General features: G+C 42.7%; 1 long non-coding RNA gene across 1 annotated transcript in view; it reads right to left on the bottom strand.

Annotated features, from left to right (window-relative positions):
- Positions 1-23,708, bottom strand: part of LOC132015010 (uncharacterized) — a 33,423-nt gene that overhangs the window by 3,263 nt on the left and 6,452 nt on the right. The window lies entirely within an intron of this gene.

Genomic DNA, 23,708 nt, shown 5'->3' on the forward strand with positions numbered 1-23,708 from the left:
GAGGACTTTTATCTTTCCATACATGTCAAGTATGTTTCCATATATGTCAAGTATTTGAAGAGAAAGAGAGAGAGAGTGCACAAGCAGGGGGAGCTGAAGAGAGAGAAGCAGGCTCTCCACTGAGCAGAGAGCCCAACTCAGGAACTCAATCCAGGAAACTTGTGATCATGACGGAGCTGAGGGCAAACACTTATCCCACTCAGGAGCTCCTCACAGGCATTTAAAAACATTATTTATGGGGCACCTGGGTGGCTCAGTGGGTTAAAGCCTCTGCCTTCAGCTCAGGTCATGATCCCAGGGTTCTGGGATTTCTGGGATTGAGCCCCACATTGGGCTCTCTGCTCAGCAAGGAGCCTGCTTCTTCCTCTCTCTCTCTCTCTCTGCCTGCCTCTCTGCCTACTTGTGATCTCTGTCTGTCAAATAAATAAATAAAACCTTTAAAAAAAACATTATTTACTTTTCACACATCCTTTATGCAGACTCTTGGACAAATGTAATATTGGAAAAAATCATTGAGCCTCAATTTTTCCTTCTGTAAATTGGGACTAATACATTCTGCCCTACTTATCTCATAGGATCACGGCATTTCTAAGTATGATGTACAGTTTATGAAAGGCATTTGTAACATGGAACTGCTAAACAAAGATAAGATCTTAGTTTTTAGGGATGCCTGGGTGGCTTAGTCAGTTAAGTGTCTGCCTTCAACTCATGTCATGATCCCAGGTTCCTGGGATCAAGCCCCACATCTGGCTCCCTGGTCAGCAGGGAGTCTGCTTCTTATTTTACTTCTGCCCCTCACCCCAGCTTGTCCTCTCTCTCCCACCCCCTCTCTCAAATAAATAAATAGAATCTTAAAAGAGAAAAAAGATGTTAGTTTTTAATTTTTTTAAGTTTTCTTTTTATTTCAGTAATCTCTATATACAAAATGGGGCTCAAAGTCATGACTCAGACATCAAGAGTCCCGTGCTCTTCCAACTGAGCCAGGTAGGCACCATGAGACATTAGTTTCAAAAACAGTATTTCATTTTTATCAGGAAAATAAAAGTAAAAGAAAGAAAAAAATCACTTAAATTTCTAACAAATACAACTCCCATTAATATTTAATTGAATTCCCTTATATTTTTTGATACATAGTGTTCTTAAAATAATTTTATCATATTCCATTTATAATTCTATATCCTGTTCACTTGTTTTATAATAAGCACTTACTATGATATTCTATATAACTGTAAAAATTTTTATTATTTTTAAAAGATTTTATTTATTTGTTTGACACAGAGAGAGAGAGCACAAGCAGGCGAGCAGCAGGCAGAGGGAGAAGCAGACTCCTCGCTGAGCAGGGAGCCCAACATGGGGCTCAATCCCGGGACCCCAGGATCATGTCCAGAGCTGAAGGCAGCCACCAAGCAACTGAACCATCCAGGTGCCCCTAACTGTAAGAATTTCTAATAACCCTTTAGTATTTTCTTGAATAAGCAAATGCCCTTTTTCACTTAATCTATGTTAATTTTTCTTTCATTAATATGGATGATGATGCATAGAACATCTTAGTGCATAAACTTACCACTCTTTATTTTTTTTTTAAAGATTTTATTTATTTATTTGACAGAGAGAGATCACAAGTAGATGGAGAGGCAGACAGAGAGAGAGGGAAGCAGGCTCCCTGCTGAGCAGAGAGCCCGATGCGGGACTCGATTCCAGGGACCTGAGATCATGACCTGAGCCGAAGGCAGCAGCTTAACCCACTGAACTACCCAGGCACCACACTTAACCATCTTTAAAATGACTTCTTTGGGATAGAATTTTTTTTTTAAGATTTTACTTATTTGTTTGACAGAGAGAGCCCAAGTAGGCAGAGTGGCAGGCAGAAGGAGAAGGAGAAAGAGAAGCAGGCTCCCCACTGAGCAGGAGCATTGAGAGTTCAATGTGGGGCTCCATCCCAGGACTCTGGGATCATGACCTGATTGGAACGCAGACATCTAACCAACTGTTACCTATTTTTCTCAAGGGAAGTATTGTCAGCATCTGTGTGTACCTTTCCAGAACACAGACTATGAGTTTGTTCCTCAGAAGGGAATTTGGAATGTTTGCAATTTGCCTATGAAGAATGTCTCTATTAAAATACTGTACTGGTTGTTTAAAAAAATTATTTCTGTTAAGGAAAAAAAATCTCACCCGTCATTGTCTCTGAGAGTTAGGACGGGGTGCTTCTAGTTCGTATTTTCTGTCCCAAAGAAAGCACTGAAAGCCTTCAGAACACCTTCCCTTTTTGGAACAGTCACCTGCTCCCTTTGGCAGATTCGGTGGCCTGGAGTGGGGACAGCCCCATCCCTGCATGACCCGCCCCACATGCCCAGGGTTCTGGTGCTCTGGACTATCTGGATAATTAAGACATACTCCTTCAGGCAGAGGTGCAGGACAGTACAGATGACCTCGGGGTCATGTTCAGTCTTGTATTTTATCAACAGAAAAAAGGAGAGTAGCTTCCTTTGTCCATCCTGTGTCTCAGTGTCGTCACACTTCAGTTTCCTTTTTTTTTCCTTAAGATTTTATTTATTTGAGAGTGAGTGAAAGCAAAAGAGAGAGAGAGAAAGTGCACAAATAGGGGAGGGAAAGGCAGAGGGAGAAGCAGGCTTCCGGCTAAGCAGGGATCCCGATGTGGAACTCAACGCAGAACTCAATCCCAGGACCCTGGAATCATGACCTGAGCCGAAGGCAGAGGCTTTAACCCACTGAGTCATCCAGGTGCCCCTGACACTTCACTTTCTTCATAAATAATGAAATGGTGATGACAACGATGAAGGGTCTGTCCCAGGCAATCCAAAACACCCTCAGTTTTGACAGATCATGAAACAGTCTTTTCTAGGGGCACCTGGGTGGCTCAGTGAGTTAAAGCCTCTGCCTTTGGCTTGGGTCATGATCCCAGGGGCCTGGGATTAAGCCCTGAATCCTACTCTCTGCTCAGTGGGGAGCCTGCTTCCACCCCCCCCACCCCCCCCACCCCTGCCTACTTGTGATCTCTCTCTGTCAAATAAATAGATAAAATCTTAAAGAAAAAACAAACAGTCTTTTCTAAAACCACTAGGGTATTTTTTCTGCCTTGAGTTATACAGATGATTACAACACTCGCCAGTGGCAAGCTACTCCCTCCCTCACTTTTTCCCAGCTTCCTTGAGTCAGCATATATCACAAGTTTCCTGCATGAAGTTGATTACTCTGATTGGTTTCCCTCACTAACTGTTGTCACAGGAAGCATGGTTATCACAGGAAATTTCATAGCTGAAGTCTGTCCTCAAAAATTTATTTAAATCAAGAATTTGTGGTTTCTAGCACAAGCGGGGTAATCCTGGGTCTCCCCACCCAACCGCATCATGGTTTTAATGCCCTTTGTTCCAAATGGTGAAATCAGGCTGGTGGAGCATCCCAATGGCGAATTGGGGGATCAAATTCTGAATTTGGGGCTTGGCTAAGACATCACTGTCCCCTGGATCAACTGTATTTTATCAATCATACCCTCTTTAAAAAAAAAAAAAACATATACCTTAAAAGATGATTAAAATGGCAAATTGTATATTACATATATATTTTTTACCGTAATAAAAAGAGTCATATCAGATAAAAAGCTTTACCCTGAACTTCCTGTTCCCAGATAAATAGAATACCAAAGAAAGAACTGTAGAGATCCCCTAAACATTTTGCTTGTTAAAAAAACAAGCAAACAGGGGCACCTGGGTGGCTCAGTTTGTCCAGCATCTGTCTTCAGTTCAGGTTATGATCTCAGAGTCCTCGGATCAAGCCCCATATCGAGCTCTCCGCTCAGTGGTGAGTCTGCTTCTCCTTCTCCCTCTGTGATCTCTCTCCTCTCTCAAATAAATAAATAAAATCTTAAAAAAAAAAAAAGTAAGCCAACAAAATTTTTGGTTGTTAAGCACTTACTCTTTATTCATTTATGCCCTAACTTATTTCAGAAAGAGTTTGAGGCAACTTAAAAACTGCATAAAATATAGTAAGGCAATATAAAACAGAAGTAACATAAGAACTTTTAGAAAAAAAGAAACGATGATAATTTTCAAGATAATTTGATAACTTCAAAAATGATGTTTTCAAAATAGGATAGAATCATGACATAAATACAGATTTAAAGTGAAAATATATTATTTTACTCATGAAATTGGGTCACAACCAGTTTAAAAGAGAAGTTGAAAAAATGAGATATTTAAAGAGCAGGAATATTGAAATGAATGTACATTCATTCAGGAGAAGAAAGCCAACTGAACCTCTACTAGATGGGATGGAATTTGCATGTCTATACACAGGAATGAAGTCTGCATTGCTCTCAGTGAACTACAATTTACAAAGTTACATAATGGCTTCCATGCCACTGGAATCACAGAACATCCAGAGGGGTGTCCTGTAGAGTATAAACAATGTATAATTTCCAACCCAACACACATTTTTTGTTACACATTCAAAGGTTGATTTGCAAACCCAACCAATGAATCATATTTCTCTCCTAATCCCTGTAATAATCCCATATCTGTCACGATCTTTTATAATATTACTATGGTAAATACTTCAGAGTAGAAACATTTTTTTCAGCTGTGTGAGTTTCTCCCTTTATCATTTTGGATGTTTTCATCTATTTGCACAGTTTATTCTTTTCATTATTTAAAATGAAGACTGAGAATGTGATGTGCCCATGACACTAATGAACTTGCATGAGCTCTCTCACATCTGGGGAACTATAGATTCTTGGGACATTTTGGCAGCATCAAGCTATTGGCAAAAAAAAAAAAAAAAAAAAAAAAGATGAAATTTAACGCTGTCTTTAAAATTGACTGTTGGCAGGGCACCTGAGTGGTTCAGTCAGTTAAGTGACCAACTCTTGATTTCAGTTCAGGTCATGATCTCAGGATCCTGGGATTGAGCCCTCAATGGAGCTCTCCCTGAGCCTGGAGCCTGCTTAAGTTTCTCTCTCTCCTCCTTGCTTTCCCTGCCCTGCTCCTGGTGTGCGTGTTCTCTCAAATACATAAATCTTTAAAAAATAATAATAATAAAATTGACTGTAGCCCTCCTTCAGGAGAAGTTATAAATTAAGTCAACCAAAATTCATGGGATGTGAACAAAGGTGACTGCCCTTACACCATAGTTCAAAGTCATAAGGTGAGACCTTCTATTGGCCAGAATCTACTCCAACTCTCCCTTCAGTTTATTTAGCAAAAGAATTGTATGTATCAGCCCAAACCAGTCCTCAAAAAATTCAGATCAAGGGAGAACTGAACCCTTCAAATTACTCAGAGCATTTAAGCTGAGAAGATGAATAGTTTGTCCTTGTTACTCAAATTGTGTTACGACTCTAGACTCCAACCCTATCCACCAGGCAAGTAGATTTTTCCTTTTTCTGGAGACTTCTCTCCTTGGATCACTTCAAGAAACTTTAGAGATGTTTATTTAATACAAAGGGTCAGTCTCAGTTACTATTAGCCCGAGGTAGGAAAAAAGGGAAAACGGTTGGTCAGAAATTCAATTCTTTTCAGCTAGTGCTATTTACTGCCACTAGGTGTCGCTAATGAAACCTGAGTTATCTACCCCACAATGGTCCAGTTCGCTTGAGATTTTTTAAAAAAATAGATTGAAAAATATAAACACAAATGTAAAATCCCACCGTTAAATGTCAAGATATAACGAGGTAACAATTTACAAGAGAAATTTGAACAACCAAGTACGTGTATTACCTACTGTTGTCATCTATCTTCTCTAGATCTGGGCCCTTACCAATTTACACCCCAGGCATTAGTGGAGCAGATGAGGAAGGAAGGGCGCATACCTCCTGGAATCCAAAAGCTTTTGAGTAACTGGGCTATTTGTTTTGGGATTCATCTGGACTCTTGCATTATCACTTTTTTTTTTCCCTGTCCTACTGAATCATTCCTATCAGCAAACAAACATACTACAATATCTCCCACTTACAAAAAAAAAAAAAAAATAGAAAGTCTACCTTTGGCCCCAGATCACCTCCAGTTTGTCTGATTTCTCTGCTTCTGTTCAGAGGAAGATTCAAGAGTTGATTATCCTTACTGTCTCTACTTTCTCTCCTCCCATTTTCTTTCCATCAGGTTTTATTCCCACTCTGTACCCTGAAAAACTCTTTTCCCTCCTGTTGCCAAATCCAATGCTCCATTGACTCACAGCCCTCATTGATCTCGATCTCTTGATTGTAATTGCCAGGGTTGGTCAGGCTCTACTTCCTACTGAAACCCACTCGCTTCTGGATTGCCCTCTCCTGACTTGGCTCTGACCTCTCTGGCCTCTTAGTCTTAGTTGACTCCCCATCACCTTCATGATCCACTCCCTACATGCAGCCCGGTGGCTTGGGATACCATCTGTAGAGTAGGATTCCCAAATTAATATCTCATTCCTGACCTTTCCCTCAGCCCCAGCCTCCATATCTAGCTGCCCGCTTGACATCTCCAGTGTCATCTAACAGTTGTTTCAAGCTTAGCCTATCAATAACTCACTTGCATCTTTCCCTTCAAAGCCTGTTCCTCCTCAAGTCTTACCCATTTCTATAAAAAACATCTGTATTTACCCAGTTGCATAGGCAAAACACTGTAGAGTCATTCTACACTCTTTTCTCCCAGATTCCATCACCAAATCCAGTCCAACCCAACATCAACTCCTATTGGCTTCAGCTGCAAAACAGGTAATTTCTCATCATCTCTGATGTGGTTTTTTTGGAGTAGTGTTGGGGTCCAGAGCCAACAGCCAAGAAAGAATTCTTGAAATATCTGTGATGCAAAAAGGTGGTTTTATTTGAGCATGGAGACAGGACCTGTGGGCAGAAAGAGTGGCTGTCCAGGACTGTGAGGAGCAACTGATTATATCCTTTGGTGTTGGGGGAGTTAAAGATAAGGGAAATTGCAAAAGGATTTTCATATGCTAAAGAAGACTCACAGGATTATTGGAGGCCTGGCTATTGTCAAACAATTGTCTTTTCCTTTAGCAAGACATTAACATTAAGGTAGTTGGGAGTCTCCAGGAGAAACATTATATGCTGCCTACCTTAAGTATTTGTCAATGGGGGGCAGGTTATAAGGAAAGTTAATTTTAACCACATTTTCTTCTGCCTTTGTTTCCTATACCATTTCCACTCTCATACCTCCACAAGATGTGTCTCCACCATCTTACCCTGGTACCAGTCGCTCCTCCCTAACCTTACCCACGACATGCCAGCCGTTCTTTGCAGGCCAAACAGAAGGAACTGTTTCCAGAGAACTGATACAACAAAGTAAATCACATCAGGTCGCTCTCCCCTCTTCAAAATGTTCTAATGGCTTCCATTTCACAGAAGATAACATCCAAATGTCTTACCATGAGACATCACCTAGGTCTTACTTGACCTTCTTCTGGTTATCTTGTCCCCTATAGCTCTCGGGTATCTTTCTACCGCTCATCTCACTCCAGTCCCAGTGGTCCTAACAGCTCCAGGAGCCACCATGGGGCCTTTCTCTGGCCACCCCAGCTCAGAATCCTTTTCCTCCTTTAGGGACTGGCTCTCAGGGGGCCTCTTGAAAGATGCCTCCCCTGGTCATACTGTCTAAGATGACATGCCCCTCCCCACTGACCTGTTCTATTTCTCTCCTTAGGCCCCAACACCTCCTGACCTTAGGTTATATGTGAGCCTATTTGTTTATTATTTGCTTTGTTCTGCTACAAATAGAGGTTAGATTGAGGTCAGTGATGTAGGAAAGATATTAGGTTTCAAAGCCAGCGACCAAGAAAGAATTCTTGAGACATCTTTGGTACAAAAAGATGGTTTTATTAAAGCACAGGGACAGGACCTGTGGGCAGAAAGAGCTGCCCTGGGTCATGAGAAGTGGCCCACTGCATACTTTCAAGTTGAGAGAGGGTTAGGGACAGAACAAACTTCCAAGGTATTTTGGAAACAAGGTTCCAAGGACCCTAGGAGCGTAGCTATTGCTAGGAAAGGTCATTTATTACTGTTTAGTAAACAAGTGGTCCTGAGACCCTACAGACGTCTCTCATGCTTGGAGGAGGACAGAGGAGGCCGATTCCTAACATGTCTCTTGAGGGTGCGGGAGATAAAGAAAAAGGGAGCTTCCAAAGGAATTTCTATATGTTAAAGTAGATTTACAGGATCCTGGAGGGTCGGGCTGAGATACCTTTGCCCTCAGCAAAGTCGAGGCATCTCTGAGTCCCTAGAGGAAGGTCACTCTGCCTATTTCAAGGACTTAGCACTGGGCTATAAGTAGTAAGGAAATTTAATAATTTTTCTTCTGCCTTTGTTTCCCGTATCAGGACTTTGCTGAGGGTTTTATCTCCAGACTAACAGCTGAGACAGATACTTACCATAGCAATGAATGGAAGTGCAGCTGGCTCTAAATGGGGACAGACTGTTGGAATTGAAATTCAAGGCTCCGTCAGGATACACTGATTTGGGCTGTTAACCAGAACTTACCCGGTGGTGAAGCCAGTCTCTGGGCCTCTGAAGCCAGTTATCTTATCTACTCCCCAGATGCTCCCTTAAAGCCACTCACAAACGTTTCCAACATACATTTATTTATTTATTTATTTATTTACTTATTTTTAAAGATTTTATTTACTTATTTATTTGGCAGAAATCCCAAGTAGGCAGAGAGGCAGGCAGAGAGAGAGAGGAGGAAGTAGGCTCCCTGTCAAGCAGAGAGCCCGATGCAGAACTCAATCCCAGGACCCTGAAATCATGACCTGAGCCAAAGGCAGAGGCTTAACCCACTGAGCCATCCAGGTGCCCTACTTATTTATTTTTAACATTTTATTTTTATGTAATCTCTATACCTAACATGAGGCTTGAGCTTACAAGGCTCAAGAGTGTCATGCTCTACTGACTGAGCCAGCCAGGTGCCCCAAATGCTTCCAACATTTATTTATTTATTTTTAAAGATTTATGTATTTATTTATTTGAGAGAGAGGCATAAACATGATCGGGACAGGAGCTAAGGGAGAGAGACAAGCAGATTCCAAGGTGAGTCGGTTGCAGGGCTTGACCGCACAACCTTGAAATCATGACCTGAGCTGAAACCAAGAGTCGGAAGCCCAACCGACTGAGCCTGCCAGGCACCCCAAATATTTCCAACATTTAAATCGTCTCACACAGACTGACACTTCCAACAGCCAACCCACATCTATGGTTATGACAGCATCTTACAAAACATCCTTAGAAAATCAATGAAATTTTTTGTGTTCAAATATTTAGTTATTAATTGTCAATTGAAAACCATTTTAATTGGTTTTCTTATTAATACACAATTGTTTTTGGTACAATTTACAAACCCACTGATTAAAAAAAAAACAAAAAAACAAAAAAGCCACTGATAATATCCCTTAAACTATCATCCCAAACATTTTCGAAGCTCCCTGTCTGAGGTAAAAATGATCCCTACAAATGGGCCAGACAGTCATCTGCTACCCTTTTTCCATCCACTATCAGATCATCTGTGGTGACAAGACTGATTTTGCCACAGATAGCTTTGACCCCAACGTCTGATACCATCTCTGGCCATCCAAGTAAAAAATTTTAATGAGCTGAACCGTTGATGAGCTCATAATTGCTGGTCTATCATCATGCGTCTGGGTCCTGGGTCACTCAGAAAAAGAAGTATATGTCCCTAGGCTCACTCTGGGTGCTCCAGGCCAACACCAGAGTCCTTTAATGACATAGCTCTTCAGGTGTAAATACACACATTTTCCCCAGAGACATCGCATCACAGCCAGGGTAGCTGGGCCCACAGAAGGTTACTGACCACAGCCTCAGAATGTCCTAAGGAGTCTTCTCTACCCTGACCTCTGCATCTTGGAGTTCACAGTTGGGGGAACGCTTTCTCTCTTCTCATCCTCAAGCCTAAGGCTGTTTTGTATCTATGGATGTGACCTTCCTTGGGGTAAGGGAACTTGCCCATTATTACATAACCATCAGTGGTTTTTAGGCAATATCAAATAAGCCAAAAAAGCAAACATGACAAAAAGTACAAACTGCTTTTACTTGTTTGAAGAGAGGGAGTCACCATTAACTGCAAATATGTAACTTTGAAGTAAGTGAGTAGGACCTCACAGCCAGAAGACAAGCAACAAAAATTAACTATTGTACCTGGCTTGTGCTGGAAAACAAGTAAATAAAAATGTAGGTGGTTCTTAATCTTTTAGATTATGTGCTAATTACACAGTTGTTCAAAGGGTAAGAGGAAAAAAAAATCTCCTGGGCCGTGAGTTTCCTGCCTGAGGTTTGGCGTGAGGTGGGGTGGGGGTGGAAAGCAGGGCTCGGTATATTGGCTAAAAGGTCAGGAAAAAGACCACTGTCATAAAATGACTCTGTGAAGGAGTTGGTGCAATTAAATGTCAATCTCGTGCTCTTCTGTTCCTGCCTAGGAAGTCTGTAGAAGTCCTTTCTATCATCTTGCTTTGAAACCTTTGCTCTGCTCCTTTCAGTTTTGCGCTGCAATATTTTTTAAAGACAGAAGGACAATTTGAAGGGAAGACTGATACCATGGTGTATGGTGACTTATGGTGGCTTATTTATGGTGAAAGCCCTCACAATTGCCTAAGGCTACTTTCCCTCACAGTGTTACCGGGATGAACACATATATGATCATTGTGATTATATCTTGATAACTCTAATAACTTTGATATTACAACTTCAAATCACATCTGAGTTCTTCAACTTTTTTTTTTTTCCAAAGTCATTCTTGTTATCTAGATCCTGTGTAGTTACATATCACCTTTGAAATCAGTTTGTAGATTTGATTGGGATTCTGTTGAAACTCTCGATAACTTGTAGAGAAATGATATGTCAGCATTAATGGGTGTTCACTGTATGAATATGGCATCTTCATTTATTTCAGGTTGATCACTTTATCTTAACAATATTGTAATTTTCAGAGTATAACTCTTACACATATTTTGTTTAATTTAATCCTAAGTATTTCATGTTTTTTTTAATGCACAAAGTATTGTTTTTTGTTTTTGTTGTTGTTTTTTAAGGATACTAGTGGGATAAATGACTGGTATTTAATTATTTACAAAGTACTGTGCCAAAACTTTTATTTGTTTTTCTTCAAAGCACCCTAATACTGACAGATGGGATAGTGTATAGAAAGATTTTAAGGCATAGATGTTAGTCAAATGACATTATTATATCATTTTACCATTATTCATCTTTATGTCACTGTTATGTCATAATGACTATGTCACCGTTAATCTTTTCAGAAAGCAGTTGTTGGAAAGCGATGGAATAGCTGAGACTTATCCGAGAAAAAGCTAGGAAATCGAGAACACAGGCATCTTCCTAAAACTGCTCCCTAACGACAATGTATAAGTTGTAAGACGACTGAGGAATCTCCTATAACCCGGCTTTAGTGAGCATCAGCACGCATGCGGTGCTGTGTGCAGGGACTCCATCCACTCCTAGTTTTGGGAAGGAGGAGGAAGAGGATCTGGAAAGTTTTTCCATTGTAGGAATCTCTTTGTTGATGTCTGCTGAGTTGCCACTCATGGTCAGTTCATCACTAAATTCACCATTAACTTAATCATTTATGTCTTTATCAGTCAGGAACCAGCTCATTCCCCACACAGACTAGGTCCTTCGCAGAAATCATCTTCCTCTGGTGTCACCTGTTCTAATGACCCACGCAACCACTAATTGACCTAATTGGTGACTGACAACTTGTTATCTCTGTGGTGACACTCTCTTTTGCTTGGGTCACCCAAGCCTCAGTGTCTGCGACTTCCTGACTTCCTGACACCCCCACCCCACCCCCGCAACGCTGCTTCCTGGGGCAGTGACTGGCATTTAAACTATCAGACTGCTTTGGGCTGAACTGTTTAATATTTCACACCCTCTGCTCTGTGTGACTCATTCTATCCGAATAGGCAGCCTGAGCTTTGTTGTGCCTCTGGTTTCACTCTGAGCACACTCGAGGCCACCTGAGGGACCCCTGAATGCCATTCTCTAAGGCCCACACAGACCCCCCCCCCTTTGGTTGCAATGCCTTAGGGAGTCACGGAGCAGAAAAGGAAAAACATCTGCTACCTTGGGCACAGGAAACCAATCCCTGACCCCCATACATCCGAGAGGTAGCACCTCCAGCTGCTGAGGGCAGGGCAGAGAGCAGGAGTGCTGAGTCCTCCTCCTGCCTGCATTCCAGCCAGAGTCCCTCCTCTGCAGGGACAGAGAGGGGTTGGGGGCACTTGGGGGCAGCACAGCAGGGGCACTCCTCTTCTTTAGCCTGGGTGGAAGTACTTGCTGGGCACCTTCATGCTTTTTGACCCTAGCACTTGCTCTCTGGATCCTTTGGGCTGATATCAGGACTTGAAAGCACAGGAGCCTCAGGGCTGCATCTCTCACATGTTTCTAGAGTGAACACAAACTACTGTTGTGAAGATCCTTCCCTGGCCGGGACGCTGCGGCTAATCCCTCTGGTACTTTTTGTGAATTAGAAAAGGCAACCCTAGTCAGTGATATTGTAATAGCATCGTATGGGGACAGATGGTAGTTACACTTATAAGCATAGGAAAGTATATAGAGAAGTTGAGTCACTATGTTTTACACCTGAAACTAATTAATGTGCCAAAGAGACCCCCCCCAAAAAAAATCCTTTCCCCAAGGCTCTAGACTGCCATCTATTGGAAGGTTGTTGTAATAGACACGAGCACGTACAGCCACGGTGAGGAAGACTGGCTCTCTGGAGACCTGTGCCCTGTGGTCAGATGGATGGGCGAGGGGATAGCAGTGAGGTACGGCTTCCGTGACTTCAGTGGCCTGGGTGAGCCCCACAGTCCTGCAGAACTGGCATGTGGGCAACAGCAGTGACAGAGCAAGCCCCATCCTGGGGAGCCCCCCGCAGATCACAGACATGGAGACCTCCAGAAGGTTGGGCGTGCGTGGTTCTGACGGAGGCGCGGCTCTGGGTTTGGCCCTAGTGCCACAGGCTTCACGGAGGCCGCCCGCATGTCAGCAGAGAAAGGAGGGAGGTGCCAGATGCGGGGGAGCGCAGGAGGGGTCTTCTGCTGCGGAGCAGCAGTTAGAAATGTGCTCTGCAGCAGAGATGGTGTGTGAGTAGCCCCAGGTCTCCACTGGAACCGAAAGGCTCCTGTGGGGATGGGGGTGAGGTCTGGAGGCCCTATAATTCCGCAGGCTGGGGCTAACGCCAGCTAACGCTAAATAATAGTTGCTATTATTTAGTTGCTATTATTGTGGCCAGTTGTGCTTTAGGACGACCACCTGAGAAAACACCTGTTAAGCCGTGAATGAAAATGAAAGGGGCCACCTGCCCAGGAATGCAGGCAGCCTCCAGAAGCTGGAATGCAGCCCTGCTGCCATCTTGATTTTAACTCAGGGAGACCCATTTTGGACTTCGGACCTCCGGAAATGTAAATTCGTTTTAAGCCACCACAGTTGTTGATTTGTTAAGGCAGCCATAAAAAAAACGATCAGAGTAGGTATACTTGTCTTCATTTAAAGGTGAGAAAACTGAACCTTGAGCCAGGATCAAAATCTAATTCTCTATTGCTTCGATGACCATACTTTCTCTATACTCCACTGATGCTCTCTTAAATTTTTATAGCTATGTCCTTACTGAAATCATCATCAAATATTTAACTGCTGGGACAACTACTTTAGAAAGAATAGCTAATGGCATACTTCTGAATATATCTGCTTGCTACAAATGATTTGTCGACAGAAAATAAATCATCAGCTGAATCTTCCCTGGAGAGTTCATGAAAAGAAAACCAGAATGTCCAAATTTTCCCTTGGAAGCTCTCAATTCTAAGGAAACTTTAAAAAAAATCATTCTTTAGCTTACTTATTCACTTGGTTGAATTTATAAATTGTTCTATGTACACGTGATAGTATATTGGTCATAATAAGATGGATGACATCATTAATTATTAGGGAAATATAAATTAAAACTGTAATGAAATAGCTCTATATATTCCTAGGATGGTTGAAATTGAAAAGACTGAGCATACAGGTGTTGGTGAGGTTGTGGAGAAACGGGAACTCTCATTATATATCTACCCTATTACCCACCAATTCAACTCTGAGAAATGTCTCTTAAGATGTATACATTTGTCAAAATTCACCAGAGCATTTGCTTAAAACCTTTATGTAATTTATATCTCAAGATTTGAAAAATGGGGATGGATGGGTGGCTCAGTCAGTTAAAGCATCACACTCTTGGTTTTGACTCAGGTCCTGCTCTCATGGGTTGCAAGAACTGCCCCACTTTGGGCTCCTCGTTCAGCTCAGAGTCTACTTGGATTCTCTCCCTCTGCCTCTTCCCATGCTCAGATGCACGTGTGCTCTCTCTCTCTCTCAAATAAATAAATCTTAAAAAAAAAAAAAAAGATTTAAAAAAAGAACTGGGAATTGAAACAAGAACCTCTCCTCCCCCACACCCCCACACTGGGATTCTTCAAATGATCAGTGTGAATAGAATTAAGACTTTTAAAATGGAGACAAGTGAAGTGGTGGAAAGAGGACCAGGCAAGAACCAGAAGCTTCCTTGTGGTCTCAGTCCCTTCCCTGACTTAATTGTATACATAAACTTGTGGGATTCATTTTGTCTCTATGGGTCTCAGGGTCTTTATCTGTAAAATAAATGAACTGCCTTAGATAACCTCACAGTTACTTCTAGCTCTAAAATTCTATTATTTATCATTTTAAGTGGTGAATCAGATTGCCTTAGAAATTTCTACTTGATAGAACACTGCTTTTCCACCAAACTCTGATTCTAATCTGTGATTCAGTTGATACCAGGTCATTGGTAACATAACTCTCAGAGATTACATTTTTCTATGGGAAACTTGAATCTTCTTTATCAGATAGTTTCCAGGAATATATCTTTGAGAAAGAAAGCATGGGTAACATACATTCAGATTATGGGCATTTTCCATATTTAGATTTAGCTCACATGTATATATTAATAGAGATATGGGCTTTACTAAAGAACATGCTCTTTTTAAAGCTTTGAGGGAAAGGGTAATGTGACCGCAGTAAAAATACCACCAGACTAAAAGGCCTGTGGCTTCAGACAAGCCATTCACATGTTCAACAGACATGTGGATATCTGCGCCATCTGCTTGCCCGCAGTTGTTTAAGGATGACTTGAGGTCTCACCAGATAGGTAAAGCATGTTTTAACTTGCAAAATGTTATGCAAATATAAAGTGAGTTGTTCTTAGAGAATAAGAAGCAGGCAGAAACAAGTGCCTAGGAAGGGGCCATTCTACAAATGAGCTGAGGTCTGGTCAGTACCAGTACATCACTGCTCTGAGGAGATAATGAGACAGGCTTTTTAAGACAGAGGTCAAGGTATTTTAGGATTTCCTTGGTTTCAGGGACTCATAGTGATTTCAGATGCTTCCTGCGGTCCCTCAGCTCATCTCCAAATTGTGTCAGAAGAAGACCCAGCCTCACCCCATGTGCACAATGATGAGCCTTTGGTTTGCCAGATTGGATGGGGAAGACTCACAAGAGCTGACTGTCCACGGCTGGAGGTAGGGGAAGAGCCACAGACGGTTCTTGGGGGAGCTGACTGCGTAAGGCTGCTGAGACTCTAACCACTGTGGAGAGAGGATGGAGGTGGAAGGGTTGGAAGGGAGGGTGGATTGGTGGAGGGATGACCCAGAGAAAGATTTACAGAAGGGGAAGGTTGTCAGGAAGGGGAAGGAGAGGGAGGAATGGCGAATGGCTCTCTTCCACAGAGCACAAACTCTTCCGATACACTCTTGATATCCGATGGTGTTATTTCTCTGCTGCTTTAGTTCCAAGACCTATAACGGTGTTAGCCATACAGGAATGCTTAGTAAGGGCTGGCTGAATGAACTGAATGGGTCCACAGCAAACAAGGATCAAAAGGCAGCACTGACAGCTCCTCTTTGTCCCCTCTGTGCCCGGAGAAGGAAAGTCTTGACTCCTTTCTCCGGTCCTGGGGGCAGGAATAAAGAAGGATTCCACAGACTAACACAGCCAGGTACCTCCCCTATTCAAAACATGCATCATTAATTCCCCTTTCCTGACTATCCAAACCTAAGAGGCATACTTGATTCTTTCATTTCCTCTACATCTAATAGCCACATCAGCAGCACCCCCGAAATGGTTTTTTGAATCTTTTCTGTCTTTGCTGTGGCTCTTTCCCCAAACCCCATCATCTCCCATTGGGACCCCTGCTCTGGTCTCCTAACAGGTCTCCCCATGTCCTCTCTGCCCTCCCATCTGTGGTCTACCCAGCTGCCATATGATTGTTTATAAAGTCACTCCTCTGACTGAAATCATCTAGTTGTTTTGAACTGCATGTAGAACAGTACCCTAATTCCTAATCACAGCCTTCGAAGCCCCGTGAGAACTGACCTCCACTTTCCTTCTCTGCTGTGTTACCCACCCCTCTGCCTCACTCACTTTCCTATAGCCATGCTGGGCTTCCCTCTGTCCCACAAACTTGCCAACTCTGTCTGTGTCAGGATCTGTGCTAATTCCCCAGCCCCAGCTTATGTGGCTGGATTTTTCTTGTCATACTTTCCCAAATAACATGCCTTCCCTTGGTCACCCACTATACTCTATCTCCTCATATTGTTTTATTTTCCTTATAGGACTCTAATTTATATCTGGAGATAGCTTTAACTGTTGTTTACTTGTCTCTCTGTTCATCTTCCTTAGAAATGTGCCCCCTCCTTGAGGAGGCAATTTTAAGTGTTGTTGACAGCTGCAACCTCTGTTCCCAAATGTTTCTGGTACCCCTGGTAGGCACTAAGTAAATTTTTTGGAATGAATGCCTACTCACCAAGTGACCTTCTGACTCTAGGTTTCCAAATAGACTGCTTATAGAGAATGTGCCAGCCGGAGGCCAAGGATGTCCCCTGTTTCCTTTATTTTTCATATAAATAAATACATGCAGGTTTGCATTTATATACTTCAGCTTCTGTGAGATTAGTTAATATGAGTCTGTCCCTAATAGATGGATTCTGTCTTGAGGCACTAACAAATCAGGTGCCTGAGCTTGTAGACCTGAGAGTTGTGCTCCACTCTGAGAAGCATTACATGAGGAAAGGTACCCTGCTTGAGTGAGCACTGACCTTCCACGCATGACCTTTATAGTCTTACCATGAGTGTGCCCTGGGCTTCTTTTTGGGACTTCTCAAGGAACAGAGAAGAGCTTCTGATGGAGAAAAGTCTCCAAAAGGGAAACGAAGGCTGTATAAATATTCAACAGGTCCTTCATCTTAAGCATTTGTATTTGTGAAATCTTTCAATTCTATCCCAATGTCACTACCACATGGGACCCTCTTTTTCTCCTATTTTCCATAGCACAACTGAGATAAGCCTACATGACTGAAGAACAAGAAGGAAGACAAAGTAATAGCTACTGAGTGCTTTAGTATGTATCAGGCACAAGGGCTTTATAAATGTCTCACCTAAAGCAAGATTTTTAAAAACTAAGGGAAATGAAGATAATACAAACTATGTATAAGACTTGGATTTTCAGGATAACACAAAGGGTGAAGTTGTCAAATCAAACTCAGAGGAGATAGAGATCTTTCCCAGTAACAAGAGTTACTAATAATTTCAAGAATACAGGTTATTTGGGGCACCTGGGTGGCTCAGACAGTTAATCGTCTGCCTTCGGCTCAGGTCATGATCTCAGGGTCCTTGGATCAAGCCCCATGTCAGGCTCCTGGATCAACAGGGAGTTTGCTTCTTCCTTTCCCTCTGCTTCTCTACCTGCTCATACTTTCTCTCTGTATCTCTCTGATTCAGATGAATAAATTTTTTAAAATCTTTTTAAAAATATACAGGTAATTGTGAGGGACAGGTGAATGCTGGAAACTCTGGCCCATGAAAGCAGCTCTCTGGGTCCTTTCTTGCTACATTAGAATTTGCTCTGGTCCAGAATAACATATGAGATCTCTAAGTCATATGTGTTGTCATCACCAAAGCAAAAGAACAACTTGGGTCGTAAAACATCTCAGTTTTATACTCACATGGTTACGTAGTTTACATGTGGTTTTTCAGGGAACTATGCCCCATAAAGCCTTAGATTCCAGGTGCATTTTTCATAAGCCATCCTAGCCTGACCAGTCCATCCTGCTGAAAAGCTTTTCCCAGAGAAGTGCTCTCTCATTAGTAAGTATCCATTTGTTTCCTTTCCAGGAGGCATATCATTAATATATTTACAAGGAGATTTGATCCATTCAACTGACTTTATTTTCCTTCCTTTCTTCCTTTCTTTCCAGTGACTTCTCAGAGAGAAAGAGAATAGTCAGCTGCCAACCCTTTCTTTCCTCCAAAGAATAGGTTTTGGTTTTAAGAATTCCACTGAAAGCAGTGCGGTAATTATTTTCCTATGTCCGCAAAGCCTTTCACCTCAAATGAACTCTTCCCCCATCCAGGGAGAATAGCACAGATTGGTAGCTTCTCTTTAACCAGCTTCCTTCCTGTTAAGCATCTGCCTTCAGCTCAGGTCATGAGCCCAGGGTCCTGGGATGGAGCCCCAAGTTGGAGTCCCTGCTCAGCCCGGGATCCTGCTTCTCCCTTTCCCTCTGCCCTTCCCCTTGCTCCTGCTCACTCTCTCTTTCTGTCTCTCCTCTCAAATAAAATTTTTAAAAAGTCTTAAAAAAAAAAAAAGAATTTGTTTTTTGACCAGCTCTCTTTTTTAAAAAAATTATTTGAGAGAGAGCAAAAGCTGCATGAGTGGCAGAAGGAGAAGCAGACTCCTGCTAAGCAGGGAGCCGGACACAGGGCTCAATCCCAGGGCTCCAGGATCTTGACCTGAGCCAAAGGCAGAGGTTTAACCAACTGCGCCACCCAGGCACCTCTGGACAGCTCTTAATAGCAATGTTTTGTTTCTTTTGTTCTGCTGATAGACATCTACCACCAACAACCCATAGGACCCGGGTGATGAAAGCAGTGTTAGCAAACTGAGTCCACGTTCTAGTCAAATGTTCTTGAAGCCTCCGCATGTGCCTGCTAGAGGATGAAAAAGATGTGGTCCCTGTCTTCAGGGAACTCATAGTCCACTGGGAAATGAAAACGTGTCTAGCCCCACATCCTCCGACGTTATGAAGTCACCTTGCCTTTAATATCTAAGTCAAAATGGCTTGTGCCCTCAGAGAGGACAGAAAGATTGTTCTCTCCCTAATGATATTCTGGAACCAATTTAAAACAATCATTTGTTCCTAATACACCAATAAATAAATAGTAGCAATGGAGAGTGTTTGGTACTCTAACAAGTGGAAGGAGGAAGTAAATAATAAGTTCTAACTGGAGATGTAAAAGAAGGCTTAAAGACTAGACAATGGTCAGATGAATGACTAGGAATTTGTCAAGTGGGGGAAGGGCACCCAAGCATCAGGCTTAACATATACACCAGAGAGAGGTATGAAAAGACAAAGACTACCTGGGACCTCGTGATGGTTTAGTATGACTCAAGCATTCTGTAAAAGAGAAGACTGTAAGGGGGCAAGGATGGTGTCCTACACCGAAGACAGCTTACTGTCAGCATTTGCTAAACCTAAAAGAAAGTCAGGGATACTGTCCTAAACAATCTAGGAGTATCCCAGACAGGGACAGCACTAAGGTCAGGCAGTTAAGGTATTTGTCTTGGTTACAAAATTTCAGGGGCCACCAAAGCCTCGGTCATCAGGATCACATTTTAACACAAAAGTTTGAATAAAGATAGGATCAGTGTTGAGTTTTCCTTCCTTTTACCTCAGGCTCTCATATGGCTCAGCAAGGCAGTTCTTTATCTAAAATTCTGGCATTTGTTCATAATGGATTTTTTGGGCACTGGTTTTGATTTTTTAAAAGATAGGGCACTAAAATATTATTTATCTTGATGACTGAAGGATTTTTGCAAGGGGGGGGGGATTCTTTTAAAGTTTTTGCATCTGAGGTGAGTGCTTTACTCACTTCGTCCTAGTCCCAGTCCTGATTCCGGCCAAATTTTATCTGTTACCTGGATCAAAGACCCTGCGCGTCACCCTGGCATAAGAACCCTAATTAGAAAGGATAAAATTCACAGCACGTGGTGGCTGATGGGATATGAAAATAAAAGGAAGGGAGGAGTCAAGAATTTCATCTTGGAGAAAATTATGCTCTTGGCAAATTTATAGATTACTGGGGGTGATAAATTTGAAGAGAAATCAGGATCATATGATAAGATTTATAAAAGTAGATCAACAAAGGGCTCTGAGATATAGAGAAGCTATTTGCTTTCCCTTTGGAAAAAGAATTTGGAATCTAACATGTTAACAGCATCTGCATAAGTATGTGTCAGGAGCATACAGTCATCCACAATGTAATATACTGAAGCTGGCAGAGCTATTCTTTAACAGGAACAGAAGTGTTGGATATCTGGTTCTCCTCCCTCTGTTTGAAAGACAAGAACATCCCAAAAGCTGTCCTTGGGGTCAGGAGTCAGGAGCAGGTGGAAGAAATGGAAAGACTTTCTTCTGCAGGGAACAGAGCCCCCCCCCCCCCCCCAGCTCATCCTCTGCCCATCAACTGCAACTGAAATCAATTTTCCTAAAAGGAGACTTAAGGGGTGGCCACGGGCTCAGCTAAATGAAGGGAGAAGGGAGAGGTCAATCAGATTCTCATCAAAGAGCTCAACTAATCTATCTCATATTTGAATTACAGCCTCCCCTGAGCCTCCTTGGCAGGTACCAGCTATCATGCCAGTGTTTCATAATTGCAGGCCATTGAATAATTGGCACAGTTCACCTCTCTGGCAAGACTTGCCTGCCAGCTCTGTCCCCAGGAGCCTGCAAGGACCGGAGGCATCCTGGGGGGGTTGCTGCTCTCCGTCTCCCATCTCACACCCCCCCCCCACAGACTCCCCTCACTCCTGCGTCTTCAGCCTCCTCCTCTTTCTGGTTCCTTGCCTCCTATGGAAAACATGCTGTCTCTCTCTCCCCCACTTCCAGCCACCCATCCAAGTTGGGCTACATGCTCCTTGGACAAAAGGCAGATGGCTGGAAGCAGAAAGGAAATATTTGTTCTGCTCCGATAAATATATAAATGGCAGCAAATGAATGTATAAATAAAACAATTCTTTCCTTGACCCTTTTGCCATCTATAGCCACTCCCCTGTCTGTCCTCGTCCCATCTCCTAGCATTTGGTGCCTCCAAGTCATTGGGTCAAACACTGGACCCATTGTCTATCTCCACGTTGGTGAATGATCTCCCCAAACCACTCTGTCCCAGCCTCGCCATGCTACTTTGGTTGCAAGACTCAACATGCCTTTCTCCTCCTTGAGAACTTCATCTGTGCTGTTCTTCTACCCAGAACGTTCACCCTCTGCCTGCTGTCCATCGTGCCCACTTGCCTCCTGCTCAAGTGGGCACCATGGGCAGCAGGCAGAAGGTGAACATTGTAGCTGGATTGTAGCTGAAATCTTAGATCCTTCAGGGAACATTTCCTGGCTCCTTAGGCTCCTGGGGCCCCCTGCCTGCCCTTCTGTGCAGCACTGAACACATCTGTGTGCATTTGATCAACAGCTGGCTTCTGCTGGAGACAGCATGTTTCATGAGGGTAAACTGTGTCTGGCTTGTTGGCTGCTGCCTCCCTACCCAGTGCTGGCGTGGGAAGAGATGAACAGATATGTGTTGAATATTTGTTAAGACTCATCTTAGGGTTTAAAGTAGGCCTAAGAGAGATGATCTTTTTTTTTTTAATGATTTTATTTATTCATTTGAGACAGATACAGAGATAATAAGAGTGTGCATGAGCAGGGGGAAAGGCAGAGGAAGAAGCAGACTTTCCACTGAGCTAGGAGCCCAACGTGGGACTTGATCCCAGGACCCAGAGATCATGACCTGATCGAAGGCAGACGCTTAACCATCTGAGCCACTCAGGTAGGTGCCCCTAAGAGAGGTGATCTTATGTAGGGTTTTTTAAAAATTATTTTTGTTAACATATAATGTATTATATGTTTTTTTTTTGCCCCAGGGGTACAGGTGTGTGAATCGTTAGGCTTACACAATTCACAGCACTCAACCATAGCACATGCCGTCCCCAATGTTCGTAACCCAGCCACTCTATCCCTACCCTCCACCGCCCAGCAACCCTCAGTTTGTTTCCTGAGATTAAGAGTCTCTTACGATTTGTCTCCCTCCCGACCCCATCTTGTTTCATTTTATCCTTCCCTAGCCCCCCAAAATCCCCGCCTTGCCTCTCAAATTCCTCATATCAGCGAGATCATATGACAATTGCCTTTCTCTGATTGACTTTTTTTACTCAGTATAATACCCTCTAGTTCCATCCATATCGTTGCAAATGGCAAGATTTCATTTCTTTTGATCGCTGCATAGTATTCCATTGTGTGTGTGTGTGTGTGTGTGTGTGTGTGTGTGTGTGTGTATACATCTTCTTCGTCTTCTTTTTTTTTAATACCACATCTTCTCTATCCATTCATCTGTTGATGGACATCTAGGTTCTTTCCATAGTTTGGCTATTGTGGACATTGATGCTATAAACATTTGGGTGCACGTGCTCCTTTGGATCCCTACATTTGTATGTTTAGGGTAAAAACCCAGTAGTACGATTGTTGGGTTGTAGGGTAACTCTATTTTCAATTATGCAGGGTTTTTTTTTTTTTAAGATTTTATTTATTTATTTGACAGAGATCACAAGTAGGCAGAGAAGCAAGCAGAGAGAGAGGAGGTAGCAGGTTCCCCACCGAGCAGAGAGCCCGATGCAGGGCTTGATCCCAGGACCGCAGGATCATGACTCGAGCTAAAGGCAGAGGCTTTAACACACTGAGCCAACCAGATGACCCCAATTATGTAGGGTTTTTAACAGAGATTCTTAATTATTATTTATTTATTTATTTGAGAGAGACAGTGAGAGAGAACATGAGCGAGGAGAAGATCAGAGGGAGAAGCAGACTCCTCATGGAGCTGGGAGCCCGATGTGGGACTCGATCTCGGGACTCCATGATCATGACCTGAGCCGAAGGCAGTCGTCCAACTAACTGAGCCACCCAGGCGCCCCCAAAGATTCTTAATTCTGATGTGTGAACATGTCCAGGGGGCATTTCTTTTCTCACAGTGATTGAGGGGTGCCTCTGCTAACTTAGTGGTCTGAGGCCAGACCTACCAGACATCCCTCAGTGCTCAGGACAGCTCCCTGGAGAAACATTTTGCAAAGATCTCTCTACCTGTGCAGGGGAAATGTGTGAAATATGGAGGAAGAAGAAGTGGAGGTTGAAATCAGAGTGACTCGTAGGAACACTATTGCGATCATTTCAAATCAGGAGCTGGCCAGGCAGCTGGGGAAGAAGCCTGCACTAACTTGGAAGGTGACAGGTTGAGAGGTAACTAAGAAATAAAAACAACAAACTCTGTGATCAGTGACATGAGTCCCACTTCAAGGAAAGAGAAGGGATGTAAACATGAAGGAAGGTAGACAGGTATAAATGTGAGACCTTGGGCAAGTTACCTAACCTCTTTGTGTCTAATTTCCTCATCTGTAAAACAAAGATTAAAAATAATACATCACAGGGATGTGAAGATAGCAGGAACTGGGTTAATTCATATAAAGTGCATTGCCTGACATAGGGGAAGCACTAGGGAAGTATTTGACATTGTAGCGGTAGATGTATAGATAAATAGATATGTAGAAATATTAATAGATAAGTGGTGGGAAGGATAAA

Source organism: Mustela nigripes, chromosome 4, assembly GCF_022355385.1.
Source record: "Mustela nigripes isolate SB6536 chromosome 4, MUSNIG.SB6536, whole genome shotgun sequence".
NCBI lineage: Eukaryota > Metazoa > Chordata > Mammalia > Carnivora > Mustelidae > Mustela > Mustela nigripes.